This window comes from Camellia sinensis, chromosome 4, assembly GCF_055761805.1.
Source record: "Camellia sinensis isolate YWXY chromosome 4, ASM5576180v1, whole genome shotgun sequence".
NCBI classification, from domain to species: domain Eukaryota; kingdom Viridiplantae; phylum Streptophyta; class Magnoliopsida; order Ericales; family Theaceae; genus Camellia; species Camellia sinensis.
In genome coordinates this window covers 65,000,161-65,019,452 of record NC_138964.1, presented here as the reverse complement: position 1 = coordinate 65,019,452, position 19,292 = coordinate 65,000,161, and the positions used below count along the sequence as shown (strand labels likewise).

Here is a 19,292-nt window from a genome sequence, read left to right as displayed (position 1 = left end):
AGACTGCTTATCGTTTAGCTTTACCGCCGCAGTTGTCCGGAGTACATGACGTGTTTCATGTGAGTATGCTTCGGAAGTATGAGCCGGATCCATCACATGTATTGGATTGGACCGATTTAGTAGTTGATGAGGATGTCTCGTATGAGGAGAGACCGGTTAGGGTCTTGGATAAGCGGGATCAAGTCTTGCGAGGCAAGACCATTCCTTTAGTGAAAGTTTTGTGGAAACATCACGGGGTGGAGGAAGCCACATGGGAACGTGAGCTGGAAGTCCGCGAGAAATATCCGGACATGTTTATTGATTTGTAATCTTGTAGTTAGATTTTGTAATATTGTCGAACTTTAAAGCTTTTTATATATGTCTTAAGCTGTAAAACATTTAGAATGTTTTGGTTAACGGAAATATTTTGGAACTTGCCTCGAAATGGAAGTTTAATGGAACATTGTATATATTGAATATATTGAAAATTGTTGAAATTGAAAGAAAATTGCATAGTGTTAATGCAGGTTGAAATATATTTGTTAAGAGATGGAATGGCCGGTATTGGGTCAAGTTGTTTATTAGTGAGTTATCATATGGTTGGAATTTGAGAAAAACTTGTTTTCGAAACCTTGTGCTTAATTTCGGGGACGAAATTCTTTTAAGGAGGGGAGGTTATAGCGACCCCGGTCTTTTCTCTTTAAATTATTGTATCCGAACTTAGGTTCTGTGGATCCTGTCATTACTTATTGGTTGTTGTTGTCCTTTAATCTCTTTGTATTTGAAGTATAGGTTGTGTTGGGCGGGTCTGTTACAGGTTGGTTGATTTTGGATGCCAATAGGTGATGCCCAGATTTTGGCCTTCACGCTCGAGCGGAAGTTTTAACGCTCGAGCGGTCCCTTCGTTGTTGCTTCTCCGCTCGAGCGGGAATCTTGACGCTCGAGCGTGATTTTCCATCCCCCAGTATTTTGCTCTGCAGTTCTTCCGCTCGAGCGGTAGTTTTTACGCTCGAGCGTGATCCCTTGTTTTTGCTCCTCCGCTCGAGCGGGGAGTTTGACGCTCGAGCGGGTACCAGCGCCTGCAAAACTTCTGGAAGGGTGCAAATGACGCTCGAGCGGCTTTCTTCACGCTCGAGCATGATTCTGTGTCTTACGCTCGAGCGGGGCTTTCTACGCTCGAGCGTAGAGTCGATTATATCAGTCCGTGATTTCACTTTTTGGATCACTTTTTGACCTACCCTTTCTTTCTTAACCTTTAAAAACCGCCATTTGAGAGTTTCTCTCTCTACTCTCACCTTCTCTCTAAGATTTGATCTATTCCTTGTGGTCTTCTACCCTAGTTCCTTTGGAAGAAAGGTAGAGCTTCGCGAGATCTTTCTTTTAATCTGAAAAAGAGAGGATTTGGAGCACTTTGGATTTTGGGTCATCATCTTCATCTTCTCTATTTTAGTTGTGATCTTCAAGGTAGGGATTTCCTACTCTATTTTATAGGCTTTGTTCTAAGTTTTGGTATTTTAAGATGTTGGGGTTACTTAGATAATTTTGGGAAAAACCCTAGTTGTATTTATTAATAAATTTGTAAAATTAATTTAAGGGAATTGGGGGAATTTGGTTAAATTCATGAAATTGATGAATTCATTGATTAAATGGTGTAGTTGGATGATTTAAATCACTCACCTATTGAATTGTTGATATATTTATTTCCAGTCTAGAAATAACTGTTTTGGGCTATCGGTGGAGGATAGTCGTGATTGTTGTAGACATTGCATGTGGATTAGGAATAACTGAAACTAATCACATTGGTTAAGTCATTAATTTTGACTATTGAATTAATACTGAAAATACGTGTATTGGTTGAGCATTGCATTTGCATATTGTGTGGGAGGAGATAGGGGATGTACTCCACGGTTTAGGGGAAGATAGGGGATGGACCTCTAAACCGGATTTTTGTTTGGGAGGAGATAGGGGATGGACTCCATTAGCACCATTTTTATGTGTGCTTATTATATTGAAGTGTTTTTACATGATTATTGATACAGCACTAAAATGTGTATCAAATGGGAAGTATGAAGTGTTTTGATATGAGCATGAGTCTCATTTGTTTTGTTGATATTGGAAGTAATGTGAATATGATATATAATTCACTGTTGTGAGTTTGGCCAGGTTCTGAGCCATGTTGATAATAATGGAAAGTGAAATGTGTCTTAGACATGTTTAATGATAAAATTGATTATCTTGGTTAACCATCTATTGAATGCTATGGCTTTATTCAATGCTTATATTTGGTTTAGTATTTTTCTACTGGGCTGTGGCTCACCCTTTATGGGAACATCATTTTCAGGTTCAGGTGATAAGCTACCTCCACGGACTTAGCCTGGAAGGATTTGATGTTTGGGATTTTGAAGACTTGTCTTTAGTTATAGGTTTTATTTTGCTATTTTGAGATTTCATGTAAACATTCAAGCCTAGGGCTTAACTTGTAAATGAGTTAGTACTCATCCTTTTTTGTGTCCAAGTGTTAGCTTGGAAAGATGTAAGCCCTTAGGGCATTTATTTTTGATGTTGCAGGATGTTACATGTGATGTCTTTCAATAAGAATACTCTGATGACTAACTCAAATGATTCATTTTCTTTTATAAATGCATGTTAATGTTATGGTTATTATGGGTTTATTTGAGGGCGTTACACAATGCAAAGCCTGCAAACAAGTAAAGTGAGTTTGACTAGTCAGTCTTCATTGATGTTTACACAGCTGGACTCCATAACTTTTCACTCGTCAAGGAAGACTTGGCTTTATAAAGGTTGAGCATAGGTGGTGTTTATTTTAGTACAGCTTTTGTTACGATATAAAGGTGGTACATACTAGAATTTTCTTAAAAACAATGTGAATTCAAGTAACATTCTTAAATAAAGACTGGCGTCTGTCACTTATTTTTTTTTCATATTTTTATATCACCGGCCTACCTGCCTGACAATGTATATCATTTGTTTATATTAATTTCTAATTAATAATTATCTTCAACTAAAGTAATTATTCGTAAGTATTTGACAATACAAAGCCTACTTTATTATAAAAGTGTGACAAATTGTTCTTTCTCATCTCTACCTCAAACCCTCCTCTTTCTGGTTTTTTTATTATTATTATTTATTTATTTATACATCGTTTGGTTTTGATCATACAAAGATATATATATATATATATATATATATATATAATGTACTTGTAAAACAATTGATTTTATCTGATTTACCATAAAAATGCAAGTAAATTTTATATTATTACTAGCAGTGGGTGCAAACACGATGAGTTTGCAATTGTAGGTCTAAACTTTTCGATGGTTTGATTAATGAGGAAGATGTTTTAATAATTTCACTACCATGGCCTGTTCAATATTTGTCTCATCCACTACCTTCTCATTTTTTTTTTTTTTTTGATCAACCAAAAAAGAATTTTATTGATGAATATTCAAGCAACCAGAGAAGATATATCAATAAAGAGGGAAAAAGCAAAAAGCGTCACAGCAGACCCACGCCATCCCAACAAGGTTGGCACCGCGTGTAACGCCCTCAAAATTAACCCATTAAATATCATTGACATGCATTAATTAAAGAAGACAATTTATTAATTCATTCATCAGAGTATTACTAAATAAAGCATTACATGTAACATCGAATAAAATGACCTACAGGCTTACATCTTTCCAAGCCAACACTTGGATACAAAAATATGAGTTCTAACTCAATACAAGAAAAGCCCTAGGCTTGAATGTTTACATGTACTAACAACCAAAAACAAACAACTAAAAATAGTCTTCAGAATCCAAGTCCTTCAAAGCTAAGTCCTTGGAGGTAGCTTATCACCTGAACCTGAAAATGATGTTCCCATAAAGGGTGAGCCACAGCCCAGCAGAAATATACTAAACCACATATAAGAAATGAATAAAGCAATAGTATTTGACAGATGGTTAACCAAGATAATCAACCACGTCATTTTACAGTCTCATGACACTATTGTCTAAGATACAATTTACTTTCCAATTTTATCAACATGGCTCAGAACCTGGCCAAACTTACAACAGTGAATTACATATACCATATTCACATCCTTCCAATATCAACAAACAAATGAGACTCAAGCTCAATTCACAACACTTCATACTTCCAGATTGATACACATTTTAGTGCTGTATCAATAAAAACACTTCTATATAATAAGCACACATAAAAGTGATGCTAATGGAGTCCATCCCCTATCTCCTCCCAAACAAAATCCGGTTTAGAGGTCCATCCCCTATCTTCCCCTAAACCGTGGAGTACATCCCCTATCTCCTCCCACACAAAACAATATAAATGCAAATGCACATGCAATGCTCAATCAATACACGTATTTTCTGTATCAGTGCAATAATCAAAATTAACGACTTAACCAATATGATTAGTTTCAGTTATTCCTAATCCACATGCAATGTCTACAACAATCACGACTATCCTCCACCGATAGCCCAAAACAGTTATTTCTAAACAGGAAATAATTGTATCAACTAACATAATTCCAACATTTTCATAGGTGAGTGATTAAACTAACCAACTACACCATTTACTCAATAATTTCCCCAATACCATGAATTTAGCCATATTTCCCCAAATCCCTTAAATTAATTATACAAATTAATTCAATATTACAACCAGGGTTTTCCCGAAAATTACCAAAGTAAACCCAACATATCAACATACCAAAACTTAGAGCAAAACCTATAAAATGGAGTAGGAAATCCCTACCTCGAAGAGAACAACCCAAATGGAGAAGACAGAGATGATACCCCAAATACCAAAGTGCTCCAAATCGCCAACTATTCAGATTAAATGGAAGCCCTCAACTCACTCTATCTTTTTAATGAAGGATCTAGGGTAGAAACACTCCTTAAATGGATCAAATCTAAGAGAGAAGGTGAGTAGAGAGAAAGAGGAGTCGGACCTAGGGTTTGGAATCAAAATAAGATGAAAAAGACTGATCAAATCCCGCTGCTGTGTATATAAACTGGACAGGCTCGCTCGAGCGAAGACTTTGTCGCTCGAGCGACCAGACACAGAGAAACCACGCTCGAGCCAAGGAAGCCTTGCTCGAGCCAACAACCCAAAAGCTCGCTCGAGCGAAAGAAAGCTCGATCGAGCGAAGAACTCAAACCCTCAGGTCTGTAACCAGACACACGCTCGAGCGAAGGAATTATAGCTCGAGCGAAGGATGAACTAACTCGCTCGAGCGAATAAAATCTCGCTCGAGCCAAGAACGCAAAGCTACAGGTCCATACTGGACGCCAACTCTCGCTCGAGCGACCAAACCCCAGCTCGAGCGAAGAACCAAAAAGACATCTCGCTCGAGCGACAAACTCCTCGCTCGAGCGAACAACCAAAAACCTGGACAACAAGACTTGGTTTCTAAACCCAACCAACCTGAAACAAACCTGCCCAACACATCCCATAATTCCAAATGAGAAAAAATAAAGGACAACAACAACAATATACAATGACAGAATCTACGGAACCTAAGTCCGGATACAATAATCAGATTGGAAAAGACCGGGGTCGCTATAACCTCCCCCCCTTCAAAGAATTTCGTCCCCGAAATTAAGCTTAAGTTTTTGAAAACAGATTTTTCTCAACTCCCAATGATATTATAAAACAATAATAGACAGCTTGACCCAATGCTGGTCACTTCATCTCTTTATCAAGAGGCATCTCATAACATATACAAAATAACATATATTTCAACCTGTATCAATATTATGCATTATTCCTTTCAACGTTAACAATTCTCATATCATATTAAATCGCATGATATATACAACACACTCAGCAATGTAATCAACATATGCAATGCTATACCAAACTTCTATAATGAAGTAAGTTTCAAGATACACCCATTTACCAAAACATACTCAACATTTTACAACTTAAGACTTATGTAAAGCTCTTAAGTTCAACAACATTACAAATCTAAATACAGGATTACAAATGAATAAACATGTCCGGGTATTTTTCACGGACTTCCAATTCACGCTCCCAAGTGGCTTCCTCCACTCCATGATGTTTCCACAAAACTTTTACCAAAGGGATGGTCTTGCCTCGCAAAACTTGATCCCGCCTATCCAATACCCGAACCGGTCTCTCCTCATACGAGACATCCTCATCAACCACTAAATCGGTCCAATCCAACACATGTGATGGATCCGGCTCATACTTCCGAAGCATACTCACATGAAACACGTCATGTACTCCGGACAACTGCGGCGGCAAAGCTAAACGATAAGCAGCCTCGCCAATCCTCTCAAGGATCTCAAACGGACCAATGAACCGAGGGGACAACTTCCCGCTCTTCCCAAACCTCATCAAACCCCGTCTAGGTGATATCTTTAGAAAAACATGATCACCCACCTCAAACACCAAAGGTCTCCTCCTACGGTCAGCATAAGATTTCTGACGACTCTGTGCTGTAACAAGCCTCTTACGGATAAGCTCAACTTTCTCCGTCGTTTCCCTCACCAACTCCGGACCCAACAGAGGTGCATCCCCCACCTCGGCCCAACAAACAGGAGACCTACACGGTCGGCCATACAAGGCCTCAAATGGTGCCATACCGATACTAGACTGGAAACTGTTGTTGTAGGCAAACTCTACCAACGGCAAGTGCCTCTCCCACGACCCACTAAAGTCTAGAACACAACCCCGAAGCATATCCTCAAGGATCTGAATAGTACGCTCGGACTGCCCGTCAGTCTGAGGATGATAAGCCGTGCTAAAGGTCAACTTAGTGCCTAAGGCACTCTGCAAACTCTGCCACAACCTGGCAGTAAAACGAGGATCTCTATCTGAGACGATCGTCACTGGGACCCCATGCAATCTCACTATGTCCCGAATATACAAGTCAGCAAGATGATCTACCGAATCTCTCACACGCATAGGAATAAAGTGCGCCGACTTAGTCAACCGGTCTACAACCACCCAAATAGCATCACTACCCCGCTGAGTCCTCGGAAGACCCACAACGAAGTCCATAGTGACGTGTTCCCACTTCCACTCAGCAATAGGCAAAGGTTGCAACAAACCCGCTGGCCTCTGATGTTCAGCCTTCACTTGCTGACAAGTAAGGCACTTAGATACAAAAACTGCCACATCTCTCTTCATACCCCGCCACCAGAACTGACGACCCAAATCCCGGTACATCTTAGTGCCTCCCGGATGCACCGCAAGGCGTGAATGATGAAACTCTCGGAGTACCTCCTCTCGGCAAGACTCCGGCACAAACGGACGGTCTCGGTATCTCACACTCAGGTCGGAATACACCGTCAAACCCTTCTCAACTTTCCCACCGGAAATCTTCTCACGGAGAGATTCTACCTCAAGGTCACCTCTCTGAGCCTCTAACACTCGTGTCACAAGTGTAGGCCGTGCAACAACAGAAAACAAGGCCGCAGCCTCAACGGATTCGCCCAAAAGTAAATCAAACTCCCCAAGTGCCCCCAACATCTCCCATTCTCGGATAGCTATACTAGCTATGACACCAACAGGTTTCCTGCTAAGGGCATCGGCCACCACATTGGCTTTTCCTGGATGATAATGCAACTCAAAATCATAATCCTCTATAAATTCCATCCACCACCTCTGCCTCAAGTTCAAGTCTTTCTGTGTAAACAAATATTTCAGACTCTTATGATCCGAGAATACCTCAAATCTCTCACCATAAAGATAATGCCTCCAAATCTTCAAGGCAAATATCACAGCTGCTAACTCTAGATCATGTGTAGGGTAATTTTGCTCGTGAATTTTCAACTGACGTGAACCATAGGCAACTACTTTCCCTTCTTGCATTAATACACAACCCAGACCCTCTCGTGAGGCGTCACAATAGACTGCATAACCCAACCCTCTCTCTGGAATAATCAACACTGGAGCGGTAGTCAGTCTAACTTTCAACTCCTGAAACGACTTTTCACAAGTCTCACTCCATACAAATTTGACTCCTTTCCGAGTCAATCTAGTCAACGGTGATGCTAACCTGGAGAAATCTTTCACAAATCGACGGTAATACCCAGCTAATCCCAGAAAACTGCGAATCTCAAATACACTCTTAGGCTGTGCCCAATCCTGCACTGCCTCTACCTTGGATGTATCAACAGACACTCCTTCCCCGGATACCACATGGCCTAAGAATTTGACTTCTCTCAGCCAGAACTCACACTTCCCAAACTTGGCATACAGCCTATGGGCTCTAAGTAACTCAAGCACCACCCTCAAGTGTGCCTCGTGCTCCTCCTCAGAAGGCGAATAGATAAGGATGTCGTCCACAAAAACGACTACAAAACGATCCAAAAATTCCCGGAATATCCGGTTCATCAAATCCATAAAAACTGCCGGTGCATTAGTGAGCCCAAATGGCATCACCAGAAACTCATAGTGGCCATACCGCGTACGGAATGCCGTTTTCGGAATATCCTCCTCCCTGACCCTTAACTGATGATAACCTGATCTCAAGTCTATCTTTGAGAAACAACGGGAACCCTTCAACTGGTCAAACAGATCATCTATACGAGGCATAGGGTGCTTATTCTTAACCGTAGCCCGATTCAATTTTCGGTAATCTATACACAGTCTCAAAGCACCACCTTTCTTTTTAACGAAGAGGGCTGGTGCTCCCCACGGCGAAACACTAGGACGTATAAAACCCTTGTCTAGCAACTCCTGGAGCTGAGTCTTCAACTCAACTAACTCGGCTGGGGCAAAACGATAGGGTGACATAGAAATCGGCGCCGTGCCGGGTACTAGGTCAATAGAAAACTCAATCTCCCGATGCGGTGGCAAACCAGCAAGATCCTCGGGAAAGACATCCGAGTACTCACAAACCACCCTTGGTAACACAATCTGAGTCTCATCACCCTCACTAATCGAAAGGTTAGCAAGTAGACCACTAAGTTCACTCCGACCTCGCGGAACATACCCCGGTGGCAACACATCACCAACCCGGTCCCCCAGAAAATGAAAATACTCTCCGCTCACGGTACAACAAGTGACCCTCTGGCGGTAGCAATCAATAACTGCCCGGTATGACGATAACCAGTCCATACCCAAAATAACATCAAAACCCCTCATAGGCATAACTACAAAGGAAAATGGGATTTTATGATAATCAACCTCTATATCACAACCCCTAACACCTTGTTTCAAAATCATTTCACCCCCAAGAGGTGACACTACACATATAGGAGATGCTAACTGTGCTAACTCCAATTCCAAAACAGATGCAAATGCAGCAGACACAAAGGAATGAGATGCACCCGTATCAATCAAAACATTAGCAACCGAGTTGCAAAACAAGAAGGTACCTCTCACAACTGATGGAGTCGGTACAAGATCCTGCGCGGTAACAGCGTACACGCGCCCAGACGACCTCTGATCAACCTGCTCACCCCTAGGAGCATAAGATTGCTGCACTGTCTGGGACGATGAAGCCCCCTGATTAGCCTTCGAGGCCTGACCCGACTGAGCTGACTACTGACCCTGAATCGGCCTCAAACCAGATGCACTAGGTGTGCCACCCAACTGTGGGCAATACCTCTTCATATGCCCTGGCTGACCACACTGATAACACGAGAGTGGTTGACCTCTACTCTGACTCTGGCTCTGTGATCGAGCCGAAGAAGATGCTGCTCTCTGAACTCCTCCCCTCTGAGGACAAACTGGAGACTTGTGGCCCAGCTGGCCACACTTGAAACAGGTAATGTCTCCCTGACTGCCTTTTCCCGAACTAGCACTCGGTACAGGAAAAGTCGATCTAGCAAAGCTACCCTGAGACTGCTGGGGATTAAAACCCTTCTGTCTCCTACCATCATTCTGACTATCCTGACTCCTCTTGGAGCCCTTCTGTCCTTCCTCCTCTTCCTGCATCATAATCTCCATATGGGCTGCAGCATCAACCATACGCCCATAATCCCGAATCATAGTTCCCCCAACTCTCAGCTTGAGGCCACGCCTCAACTTTTTCTCAAACTCAATACAACGGCGTTCCTCAGACGCCACCAATTCAGGTGTAAACCTGGACAAACTAGTAAATGCAGCCTCAAACTCGGCCACTGAAGAACTCGCCTGCTTAAGCTGACAAAACTGGTCTCGTAGCTTCTCCCTAACTGCTGGAGATAAGTACTTCTCCTGGAAAGCATTCACAAAAGCCTCCCACGTACCTCCTATACGCCCCTTAGTAAACTTCCACCACTGACCCGCATCCCCCTTCAACTGGAAAGATGCCAAGGTCACTTTCAACCCCTCGTCTTCGATGCCAAGCATCTCAAACGTCTTCGTTGTCTGTTCGAGCCATTCATCTGCCTTAAGCGGCTCTTTAGGATCACCCACAAATTCATCCGGATTAGACCGGAAGAACTCCCTCTTCAGAAAGGAAGGTCCTGCATCTGCAACAACAACCTGAGCTTGATTCTCAGCTCTGAGAATACCTACTGACTCCCTGAATGCCCCTGCTATCTCTCGGGCTAGAGCACCCATAGCCTGCTGGCCTACTGGCTCGGCCACATTGCCCTGGCCAATTCCCTCTTGAACAGCCGGAATCTCTTCTGGCACAGGCACCTCCTGCCTGCCCGGCCTACCACGCCTACCGCGTCCTCGTCCTCGTCCTGACATCCTAATAAAGGAAACAAAGACATTAGCACATTAATAAATGTGCCGAAGCTAAACACTCGCATCCTAATGCAATGGACAACAATAATTCATTCCACGTAAGCACATAATCACATAAGCACCTACGAATTTCATTCCCGGATAATGATAGTCCCAATGCGTTACTATAGTTCCGATTGGAAGCAGCAGTGATCAAGTGCCTTTCCAACAAGACTACTAGAAACTCAAGGGTCCAATCAACATCCTAGAAACTACATTCCATACCCACATAATCACATAAACATGTTATCACATAAGCATATAACATTACACTATGTCTCTATCAAACGAGACGAACCCAATGTGATACTAATCACTTCCCACGTACCCAAAGTATTCAAACCCGGTACGCTCTGATACCAAGTTGTAACGCCCTCAAAATTAACCCATTAAATATCATTGACATGCATTAATTAAAGAAGACAATTTATTAATTCATTCATCAGAGTATTACTAAATAAAGCATTACATGTAACATCGAATAAAATGACCTACAGGCTTACATCTTTCCAAGCCAACACTTGGATACAAAAATATGAGTTCTAACTCAATACAAGAAAAGCCCTAGGCTTGAATGTTTACATGTACTAACAACCAAAAACAAACAACTAAAAATAGTCTTCAGAATCCAAGTCCTTCAAAGCTAAGTCCTTGGAGGTAGCTTATCACCTGAACCTGAAAATGATGTTCCCATAAAGGGTGAGCCACAGCCCAGCAGAAATATACTAAACCACATATAAGAAATGAATAAAGCAATAGTATTTGACAGATGGTTAACCAAGATAATCAACCACGTCATTTTACAGTCTCATGACACTATTGTCTAAGATACAATTTACTTTCCAATTTTATCAACATGGCTCAGAACCTGGCCAAACTTACAACAGTGAATTACATATACCATATTCACATCCTTCCAATATCAACAAACAAATGAGACTCAAGCTCAATTCACAACACTTCATACTTCCAGATTGATACACATTTTAGTGTTGTATCAATAAAAACACTTCTATATAATAAGCACACATAAAAGTGATGCTAATGGAGTCCATCCCCTATCTCCTCCCAAACAAAATCCGGTTTAGAGGTCCATCCCCTATCTTCCCCTAAACCGTGGAGTACATCCCCTATCTCCTCCCACACAAAACAATATAAATGCAAATGCACATGCAATGCTCAATCAATACACGTATTTTCTGTATCAGTGCAATAATCAAAATTAACGACTTAACCAATATGATTAGTTTCAGTTATTCCTAATCCACATGCAATGTCTACAACAATCACGACTATCCTCCACCGATAGCCCAAAACAGTTATTTCTAAACAGGAAATAATTGTATCAACTAACATAATTCCAACATTTTCATAGGTGAGTGATTAAACTAACCAACTACACCATTTACTCAATAATTTCCCCAATACCATGAATTTAGCCATATTTCCCCAAATCCCTTAAATTAATTATACAAATTAATTCAATATTACAACCAGGGTTTTCCCGAAAATTACCAAAGTAAACCCAACATATCAACATACCAAAACTTAGAGCAAAACCTATAAAATGGAGTAGGAAATCCCTACCTCGAAGAGAACAACCCAAATGGAGAAGACAGAGATGATACCCCAAATACCAAAGTGCTCCAAATCGCCAACTATTCAGATTAAATGGAAGCCCTCAACTCACTCTATCTTTTTAATGAAGGATCTAGGGTAGAAACACTCCTTAAATGGATCAAATCTAAGAGAGAAGGTGAGTAGAGAGAAAGAGGAGTCGGACCTAGGGTTTGGAATCAAAATAAGATGAAAAAGACTGATCAAATCCCGCTACTGTGTATATAAACTGGACAGGCTCGCTCGAGCGAAGACTTTGTCGCTCGAGCGACCAGACACAGAGAAACCACGCTCGAGCCAAGGAAGCCTTGCTCGAGCCAACAACCCAAAAGCTCGCTCGAGCGAAAGAAAGCTCGATCGAGCGAAGAACTCAAACCCTCAGGTCTGTAACCAGACACACGCTCGAGCGAAGGAATTATAGCTCGAGCGAAGGATGAACTAACTCGCTCGAGCGAATAAAATCTCGCTCGAGCCAAGAACGCAAAGCTACAGGTCCATACTGGACGCCAACTCTCGCTCGAGCGACCAAACCCCAGCTCGAGCGAAGAACCAAAAAGACATCTCGCTCGAGCGACAAACTCCTCGCTCGAGCGAACAACCAAAAACCTGGACAGCAAGACTTGGTTTCTAAACCCAACCAACCTGAAACAAACCTGCCCAACACATCCCATAATTCCAAATGAGAAAAAATAAAGGACAACAACAACAATATACAATGACAGAATCTACGGAACCTAAGTCCGGATACAATAATCAGATGGGAAAAGACCGGGGTCGCTATACCGCGAGGGCTACCCGATCATATGCTAGCACCCCTTAAATGTTGGTGAGAAACCAACAAAGACAGAAAACGAAGAAACAGATTGAACACACATTCAGATCAAAACTCTACTGTGACCACCCCAACTTCAGATTAAAACTCTACTCCCCAAACACATCTTGATCTGCCTCAGATTGAAAATAAAGTTCTGGACTGAAAAGTTGAACAGCTTTAATAATGGTTTCATCCACAAAGCAGTCCTAATCTTGATCAACTCACATAGCTCTGTCATATTCAAATCAAGAAAAATCATGAAAATATATCATGAAAATAAATATTTTTGCAATGATATACTCATCAGTAAGAATTTCAATTTTTAATGTTAAAAACACTTAAAGTTCTCATCATTACTACTCTTTGTTTAATTTTTTAATTTAACTTTAAAAAAAAAAATCTAACTACTCTCCTATGCAACAATAAAATTATCAAAATTATTCATCAAAAAATATTTCTCATATCGTTAAAAATCATTAATTCACTTAATAATTTATTTACAAAAAAATTTAATTATTAATATTGTATAAAAAATTTAATTATTAATATTGCTTACAAATAAGAAAATAAATTTTAAATTAAAATATTAAGATGTATAAAATTTATAAACATCCTTCATTTAAATATTAAGATGTACAAAGTGATAGTTTGAAAGAAGTTTTGTATTACAATTTTGGAACCAGGCGAAATAGAATTTTGGGATTTCTATAAAAATAATAGTTTAAAAGAATTTTCAAATATTCCAATTTTGGAACCACACAAAAGCAAATTTTTGGGGCTAGCGAATGATCACATCACTATGATGTAATGGAAGTTGCGTATAAATCAATCCAAAAAATTGAAAGGATTACATTATTTATTTATTTTTTAATAGAGAGGACATAATTTATAAATAAAGAAAAAAAAATATACAACGGTAGTAAAATTTATAAGATTAAATTAAATTTTGATTAGATTTATAAGATGCAATTTGTTAGATTAAATTATTATTTTAAGTGTAACAACCCTCCCTTCAACTTAGTCATACTTGCATACACTTATGTATGATCTTGTTTTGTTATGTGCATTTGCAAATCCTATCTTGTTTTGCTTGAGTGTTGCTTGCATGCTGTGTTCTTACCTGGTGTGTTGCCGAGGTCATCTTAAGCCTAGACACCTTGGAACCTTTCCACACTTAGAACTATCTTGGAACCACTTCGGTTGACCTCCACCTTCACCCTGGCATATTGGCCGAGATGTCATCATCTAGGCCGAGGTGTGCATCACCTAGGCCGAGATGTGCGTCATCTAGGCCGAGATGCTGTTATCTAGGCGTTCTAGATCCCTGATCCTTGCACTTAGTGATTTTGTTCCTGGAATGGTATGACCTAGACCAAGGTGTGGCACATCTAGGCCAAGGTGTGGCACAACTTAGTCAAGTGTTGTCCTTCCAAGCCGATGTCGTTGTCACCCTACTTGCCGAGGCTTTGCCCTTAGCCGAGGTCATCACTTGCCGGAGTGCTCTTGTCGTCTAGCTTGTTGAATACACTTTGTCATAGTCTTGTCTTGTCAGCCAGTCACCTTTTTGAGTAGAGCCAATCAGCCGATGTCACGTGTCCCAGCAGGGGGTTAAGTCAGTGACTGTCGAGAGAAACATATCATTTTGTATCAAATCTTGCCTTTTAGAGAGAGACTCTAGGAAGAAGAAGGTGAAGCCTTTGAGTAAGAGAGTGAACTTCCAAGCTTGATCGTTGGAGTTTGAACCGTTAAATTCGGGTTTTGAGGTTAGAATTTTAATCTACTCTTGTTATTCTTATTGGTCATCTAGCTGCATTGCATGATCGAACCTGTTCTACACGCCTTGCCTTGATTTAAAGTCGGTTTTAGTAAGAGAAAATAGTGTTCTTGTGTTCTTGAAGAAAAGTCTTGTTTTGATCCCAAAGTTTGCATCTAGAACCATGTTTTTGTGTTTGTTCTCACAAGACCTTTGAATATGGGTGCCCAGGTCCATGTTTTCGAACTCATAGCACGAAATCTCAGACTTTGTAATAACAAGTTATGATTTTAGCATGCATGTTCTTCATCTTCCCCATCTTCATGTTCTTCATATTCCTCAAAGGGAAACCCAGATTTTCCCGACTTCGCTTTTGAATGTGGCCGTCGGAACCACACCTCGGCGAGAAGGTATGGGACCTCGGCCAAGACCTGGTTGATGCCCAGCATATTTCCCCGAGATGAAAAACAGTGTTTTGTTTTGATTTAACTTAGTTTTTGATGAACGCCGAGATCATCCGTTTGCATGAGAATCTTGTTTGAAAGTACGTTTAATAGACTTTGCCATGTGTTTGTAGGACTCGGACTTTTGCCTTGACCCCGACGTTTGAAGAACTATGTGAGTGGTATTTTTAATAAAGTTATGTTATTAAGTTTTGATAAAGTTTTGCCTTGCTCGTTTTGGAAAAGTATTTGTTAAGCATGAATGATTGTCCCTATTTTGTATATCAAGCACTATCTTGTTTTGATGATATTCTCGGAAAGTCCTTAGTGCCAGGGGACTATAATGCAACTGCATATCTTGTTTTGAAAGTCCCTCGTGCTGGAGGACTCTAAACTTTCGCGGTACTCTCGTGTTAGGGGGCTACGGGCTTTTGTAACATAGGTCCTTTGTGGTAGAGGACTCTAAACTTTTGTAGCACCCTTGTTGAGATATCTCCTTTGCTTTGTCTTGTTTTGCCACTGACGGTTTATCGTGTGGGTTGTTTGTCCGGAATGTTATCATTTGTAATATGTTGATGCTAGTAAGCATCCCTTGAAGCTTTAAAGATTTGCTAGATGGACGAGGTTCATCCCTTGTTATATAAAGTTTTGATATGTATCGTTTTGAAAAGACTTCGGCTATTATTCATGCAAACCCCTTTATTACTTGTACCATTCACTGAGTATCCAAGCTCACCCTCTCTATATATATGTAGGTGATGAACAAGAAGGCGGTGACGCCTAGATGTGATTCGCGAGCTTGTTTTGGATTTTTGGTTATGTCGGCTTGACTTGTAATCACGTCGGCAGTCTTGAAAATTATGCTTCTCGACTTGTAATACTTGTAATTTGCACACGTCGGCTTGAGAAGCCTTTTGATCAAGATGTATTAAGTACTTTACTTCATTTGTACTGAGTTGTAACCCATGTGAAGATGTTTGCCATTTCATTTGACTTACGCACAACTCTCATGGACTAATCTGATTTGTATGTATTGCTTCCGTACTTGTGAGCCCCGTATATTTATACTCTGTTGTGTGTGGATTTTGAAAATTGGCCTTCGGTAATCTCGGATTACTGGCCATCACGGCACCATCCTACTAGGGGCAGTTTAGGGTCGTGACATTAAGTGAATTTAAATAAAATTGAAATGAATTTATAATTTTGAGTTGAGTCTATCACATTTAATAATTGGTCAGGTTATTGCCATGCCGAAGGGCAAGAAGTTTCACATGGTGATTCCATGAAGTTTCTTGTCTAACTAATCCACATATTAATAACTTAAAATTTAACATTGCTTCCTATTCAATTGATTCAAATAAAAATGAAAACTTCTAGCTATATAGAATTAGTTATAGAATCAAATACAATATTATGGGGGAAAAAAATTAGTTTAAATTTTATTCACATTATTTTTACATTTTTCCTTCTCTTTTTCAAATTCTTATCCAAATTTATAATTTAAACCCAAAATATATAAATATCACCTAATGTAAAAGAGTTGTGTCCAATCCTATAATCATGTAACAAAGTTTAAAAAAAAAACATATACAATTCAACAACTTTATTGAATGTTGTATTGGTTGCATAGATAAGAGGTGCCAAGTGTAATTTTTTTTTTCTTCTAATACGTTGTCAACTGCAGTTTGGAAGAGAATGAATTGAACACTTAACTCGAGTGCAATTTTAAGCCTTATAAAAAGAAGATTTGACATTAGTTTTCTATATATATATTTAGAGAAAATTGGTGAAAGTCCATCCCAAAGGGGTATAAATCAATAAATTCAAAGTCAAATCTTCATCATTATCATCATCATCATTTCAATTCCATAAAACCCAACATCATTTTCATTTCCTCTTTACTAAATCAAAATATTTACATTTTAGAGAAAAATCCCCTTTATTTATAAATCAACGAATTTGTTAGATTATATTTTAGTGATTGTCCAAATTATTATGGGGTGTGCAGCTAAGTAGTTTGTAATGTTTTAGAGGTGGGATAGTTTTGGTATTACGTTGGGTCCTAGAAATTTTGTCAATGTTTAAATTTTATTAATGCGGATTCAAACAAATGGAATTCCATAAAATAAAAAATTAAAAATTAAAAAAAATTAAAAAAAAATGTAGGGACTGTAAGCGCCACCCTAATCAATATAATACTACTATACTAGTTTTCTCCATTATTCACATTATGGAGTGTCAAATGCTCTATCAAAAAAAAAAAAAAATCCAATAATCATATTTAAATAATTTTTTCATATTTATTTATTTATTAAAAATGAATGACAGTTGTTTTTTAAGATAAATATAAAGAAATTATATGATTATAATTATCAAATCAATTTAAAATTTAAAAAATGTTATGGTGCGAGACATTCACCCATAATTTTTTGGGTGGGTGATTATATGGTGAAAATTAAATTTGTGTAGTATGGGATTTATGTGTAGAATGAATATGAACTACAAGATAAAAATTTTAACTAATTTTTGAGTAATTAAGTTTAAATTTATAATATTACCGTTAAAATTTTAACTAAATATAACTTAATAGATAAACCATCCAAATAATTAAAATTAGATCCGTAACAGACATCACATATTCAAATAACATTCTCCAATATAAAAAGAAGACTAAAGAGGATCTTTCCACCTAGAGCTTTTCATAAAGTATGAAGAGGATCTTTCCAAATGTGTTTTACATGTCATATCTCGCTCAATGCCGGCCTTATTGGTGAAGTGCTCCTTGATTATTGAAGCACGTTGTGGTTAATAACAAAACTATATATATCAATTGATATATTAATTAGTATATTAATAGATAATTTGATATAATTTTAGAGATTTTAAGTCTTAATGGTTTGAATAATGGATAAAATCTATAATTTTAAAATGACAATGTCTTAGTATACGTTGATACACTAATTGATATATTAATTGGTGTATGTAACACCATTGGTTAGTTAACTCGGTAGACCAACGCTGTTAAAATCGAATCATTGTGAGAGGCCCTTGGATTGAATCATAAAAATTATGTTGAGAATTGTAAGATTTTATTTTTAATGTAAAATAAAACAAAAATTCATCAATAATAATAATATATGTTAAATAATTGAAAATTTTACCCATAAATCACATATGGGAGAATGTTAATCCATGTAATACTAAGAGTTTTCTTATGAACCAATTAGTCCTTTTTGATTTAGAAAGTAATATTTATTTGATTTAGTGCCATTTGAGTTTAAGGAAATGTCCTTTTGTGATTCATTTATCAAATTATTTGATTCGTTTTTGGGATGAGAATGGAAAGATGGGGTGTACAAAATTCTTTTTGGAGAGATTGGTGACTAAAGTATTAACTGTGGAGTGTTGAAATCTACATTTCTATTAGTGTGATTTTCTGATGTTACATTGAAGTGTTATATTAGAGTGTAATGTTTGGAAAAAAGTATATTAATGAGTTTTTTGTGTGTTATATTGATTGAAGTGTTATGTTTGGAAAAAAAATACATTAAGGAGATTTTTAATGCTGTAGGAGTTTGATTTATGGGAAACGAGTAAATAGGTTGTGATTTTTGTTCTAGATTTAGGATTTTTTTTGGTTGATATAGAGGCTTGATCTCTCCTGCTGAATAATAAATATATTGATGGAGATTTGAAGTATTTTACCTTCAACGTATAAACAGAGTTAATTCCACAAGGTATTCCACTAGCGAACATTCAACCAGTGTGGAAGCAACGAAGAACAACAAGCTTGTTTTATTGAGAGATTCTCTTAGAGCAGTGGATTTGGGCCAAGGTTTTCCCCTTCTCTCTTTCATTCTTCTTCCGATTTGGGTATAATTTGCAAAGAATCAATTATATAGTTTTCGTTCTGCTCAACTTTCTAATTTCAATACAGCATACATTGTGAATGTATGTTTTGATTTCA

The 19,292-nt window shown here is 38.6% G+C and overlaps 1 long non-coding RNA gene across 1 annotated transcript in view; it reads left to right on the top strand.

The window, feature by feature from the left end:
* The window catches only part of LOC145824692 (uncharacterized), a 59,145-nt gene extending 43,589 nt beyond the window's left edge, over nucleotides 1–15,556 (top strand). Inside the window, exon 5 of the long non-coding RNA XR_014366647.1 lies at nucleotides 15,460–15,556. This is a non-coding gene — a long non-coding RNA (uncharacterized LOC145824692). The remainder of the gene's footprint in view (nucleotides 1–15,459) is intronic.
* The last annotated feature ends 3,736 nt before the right edge of the window (nucleotides 15,557–19,292 follow it).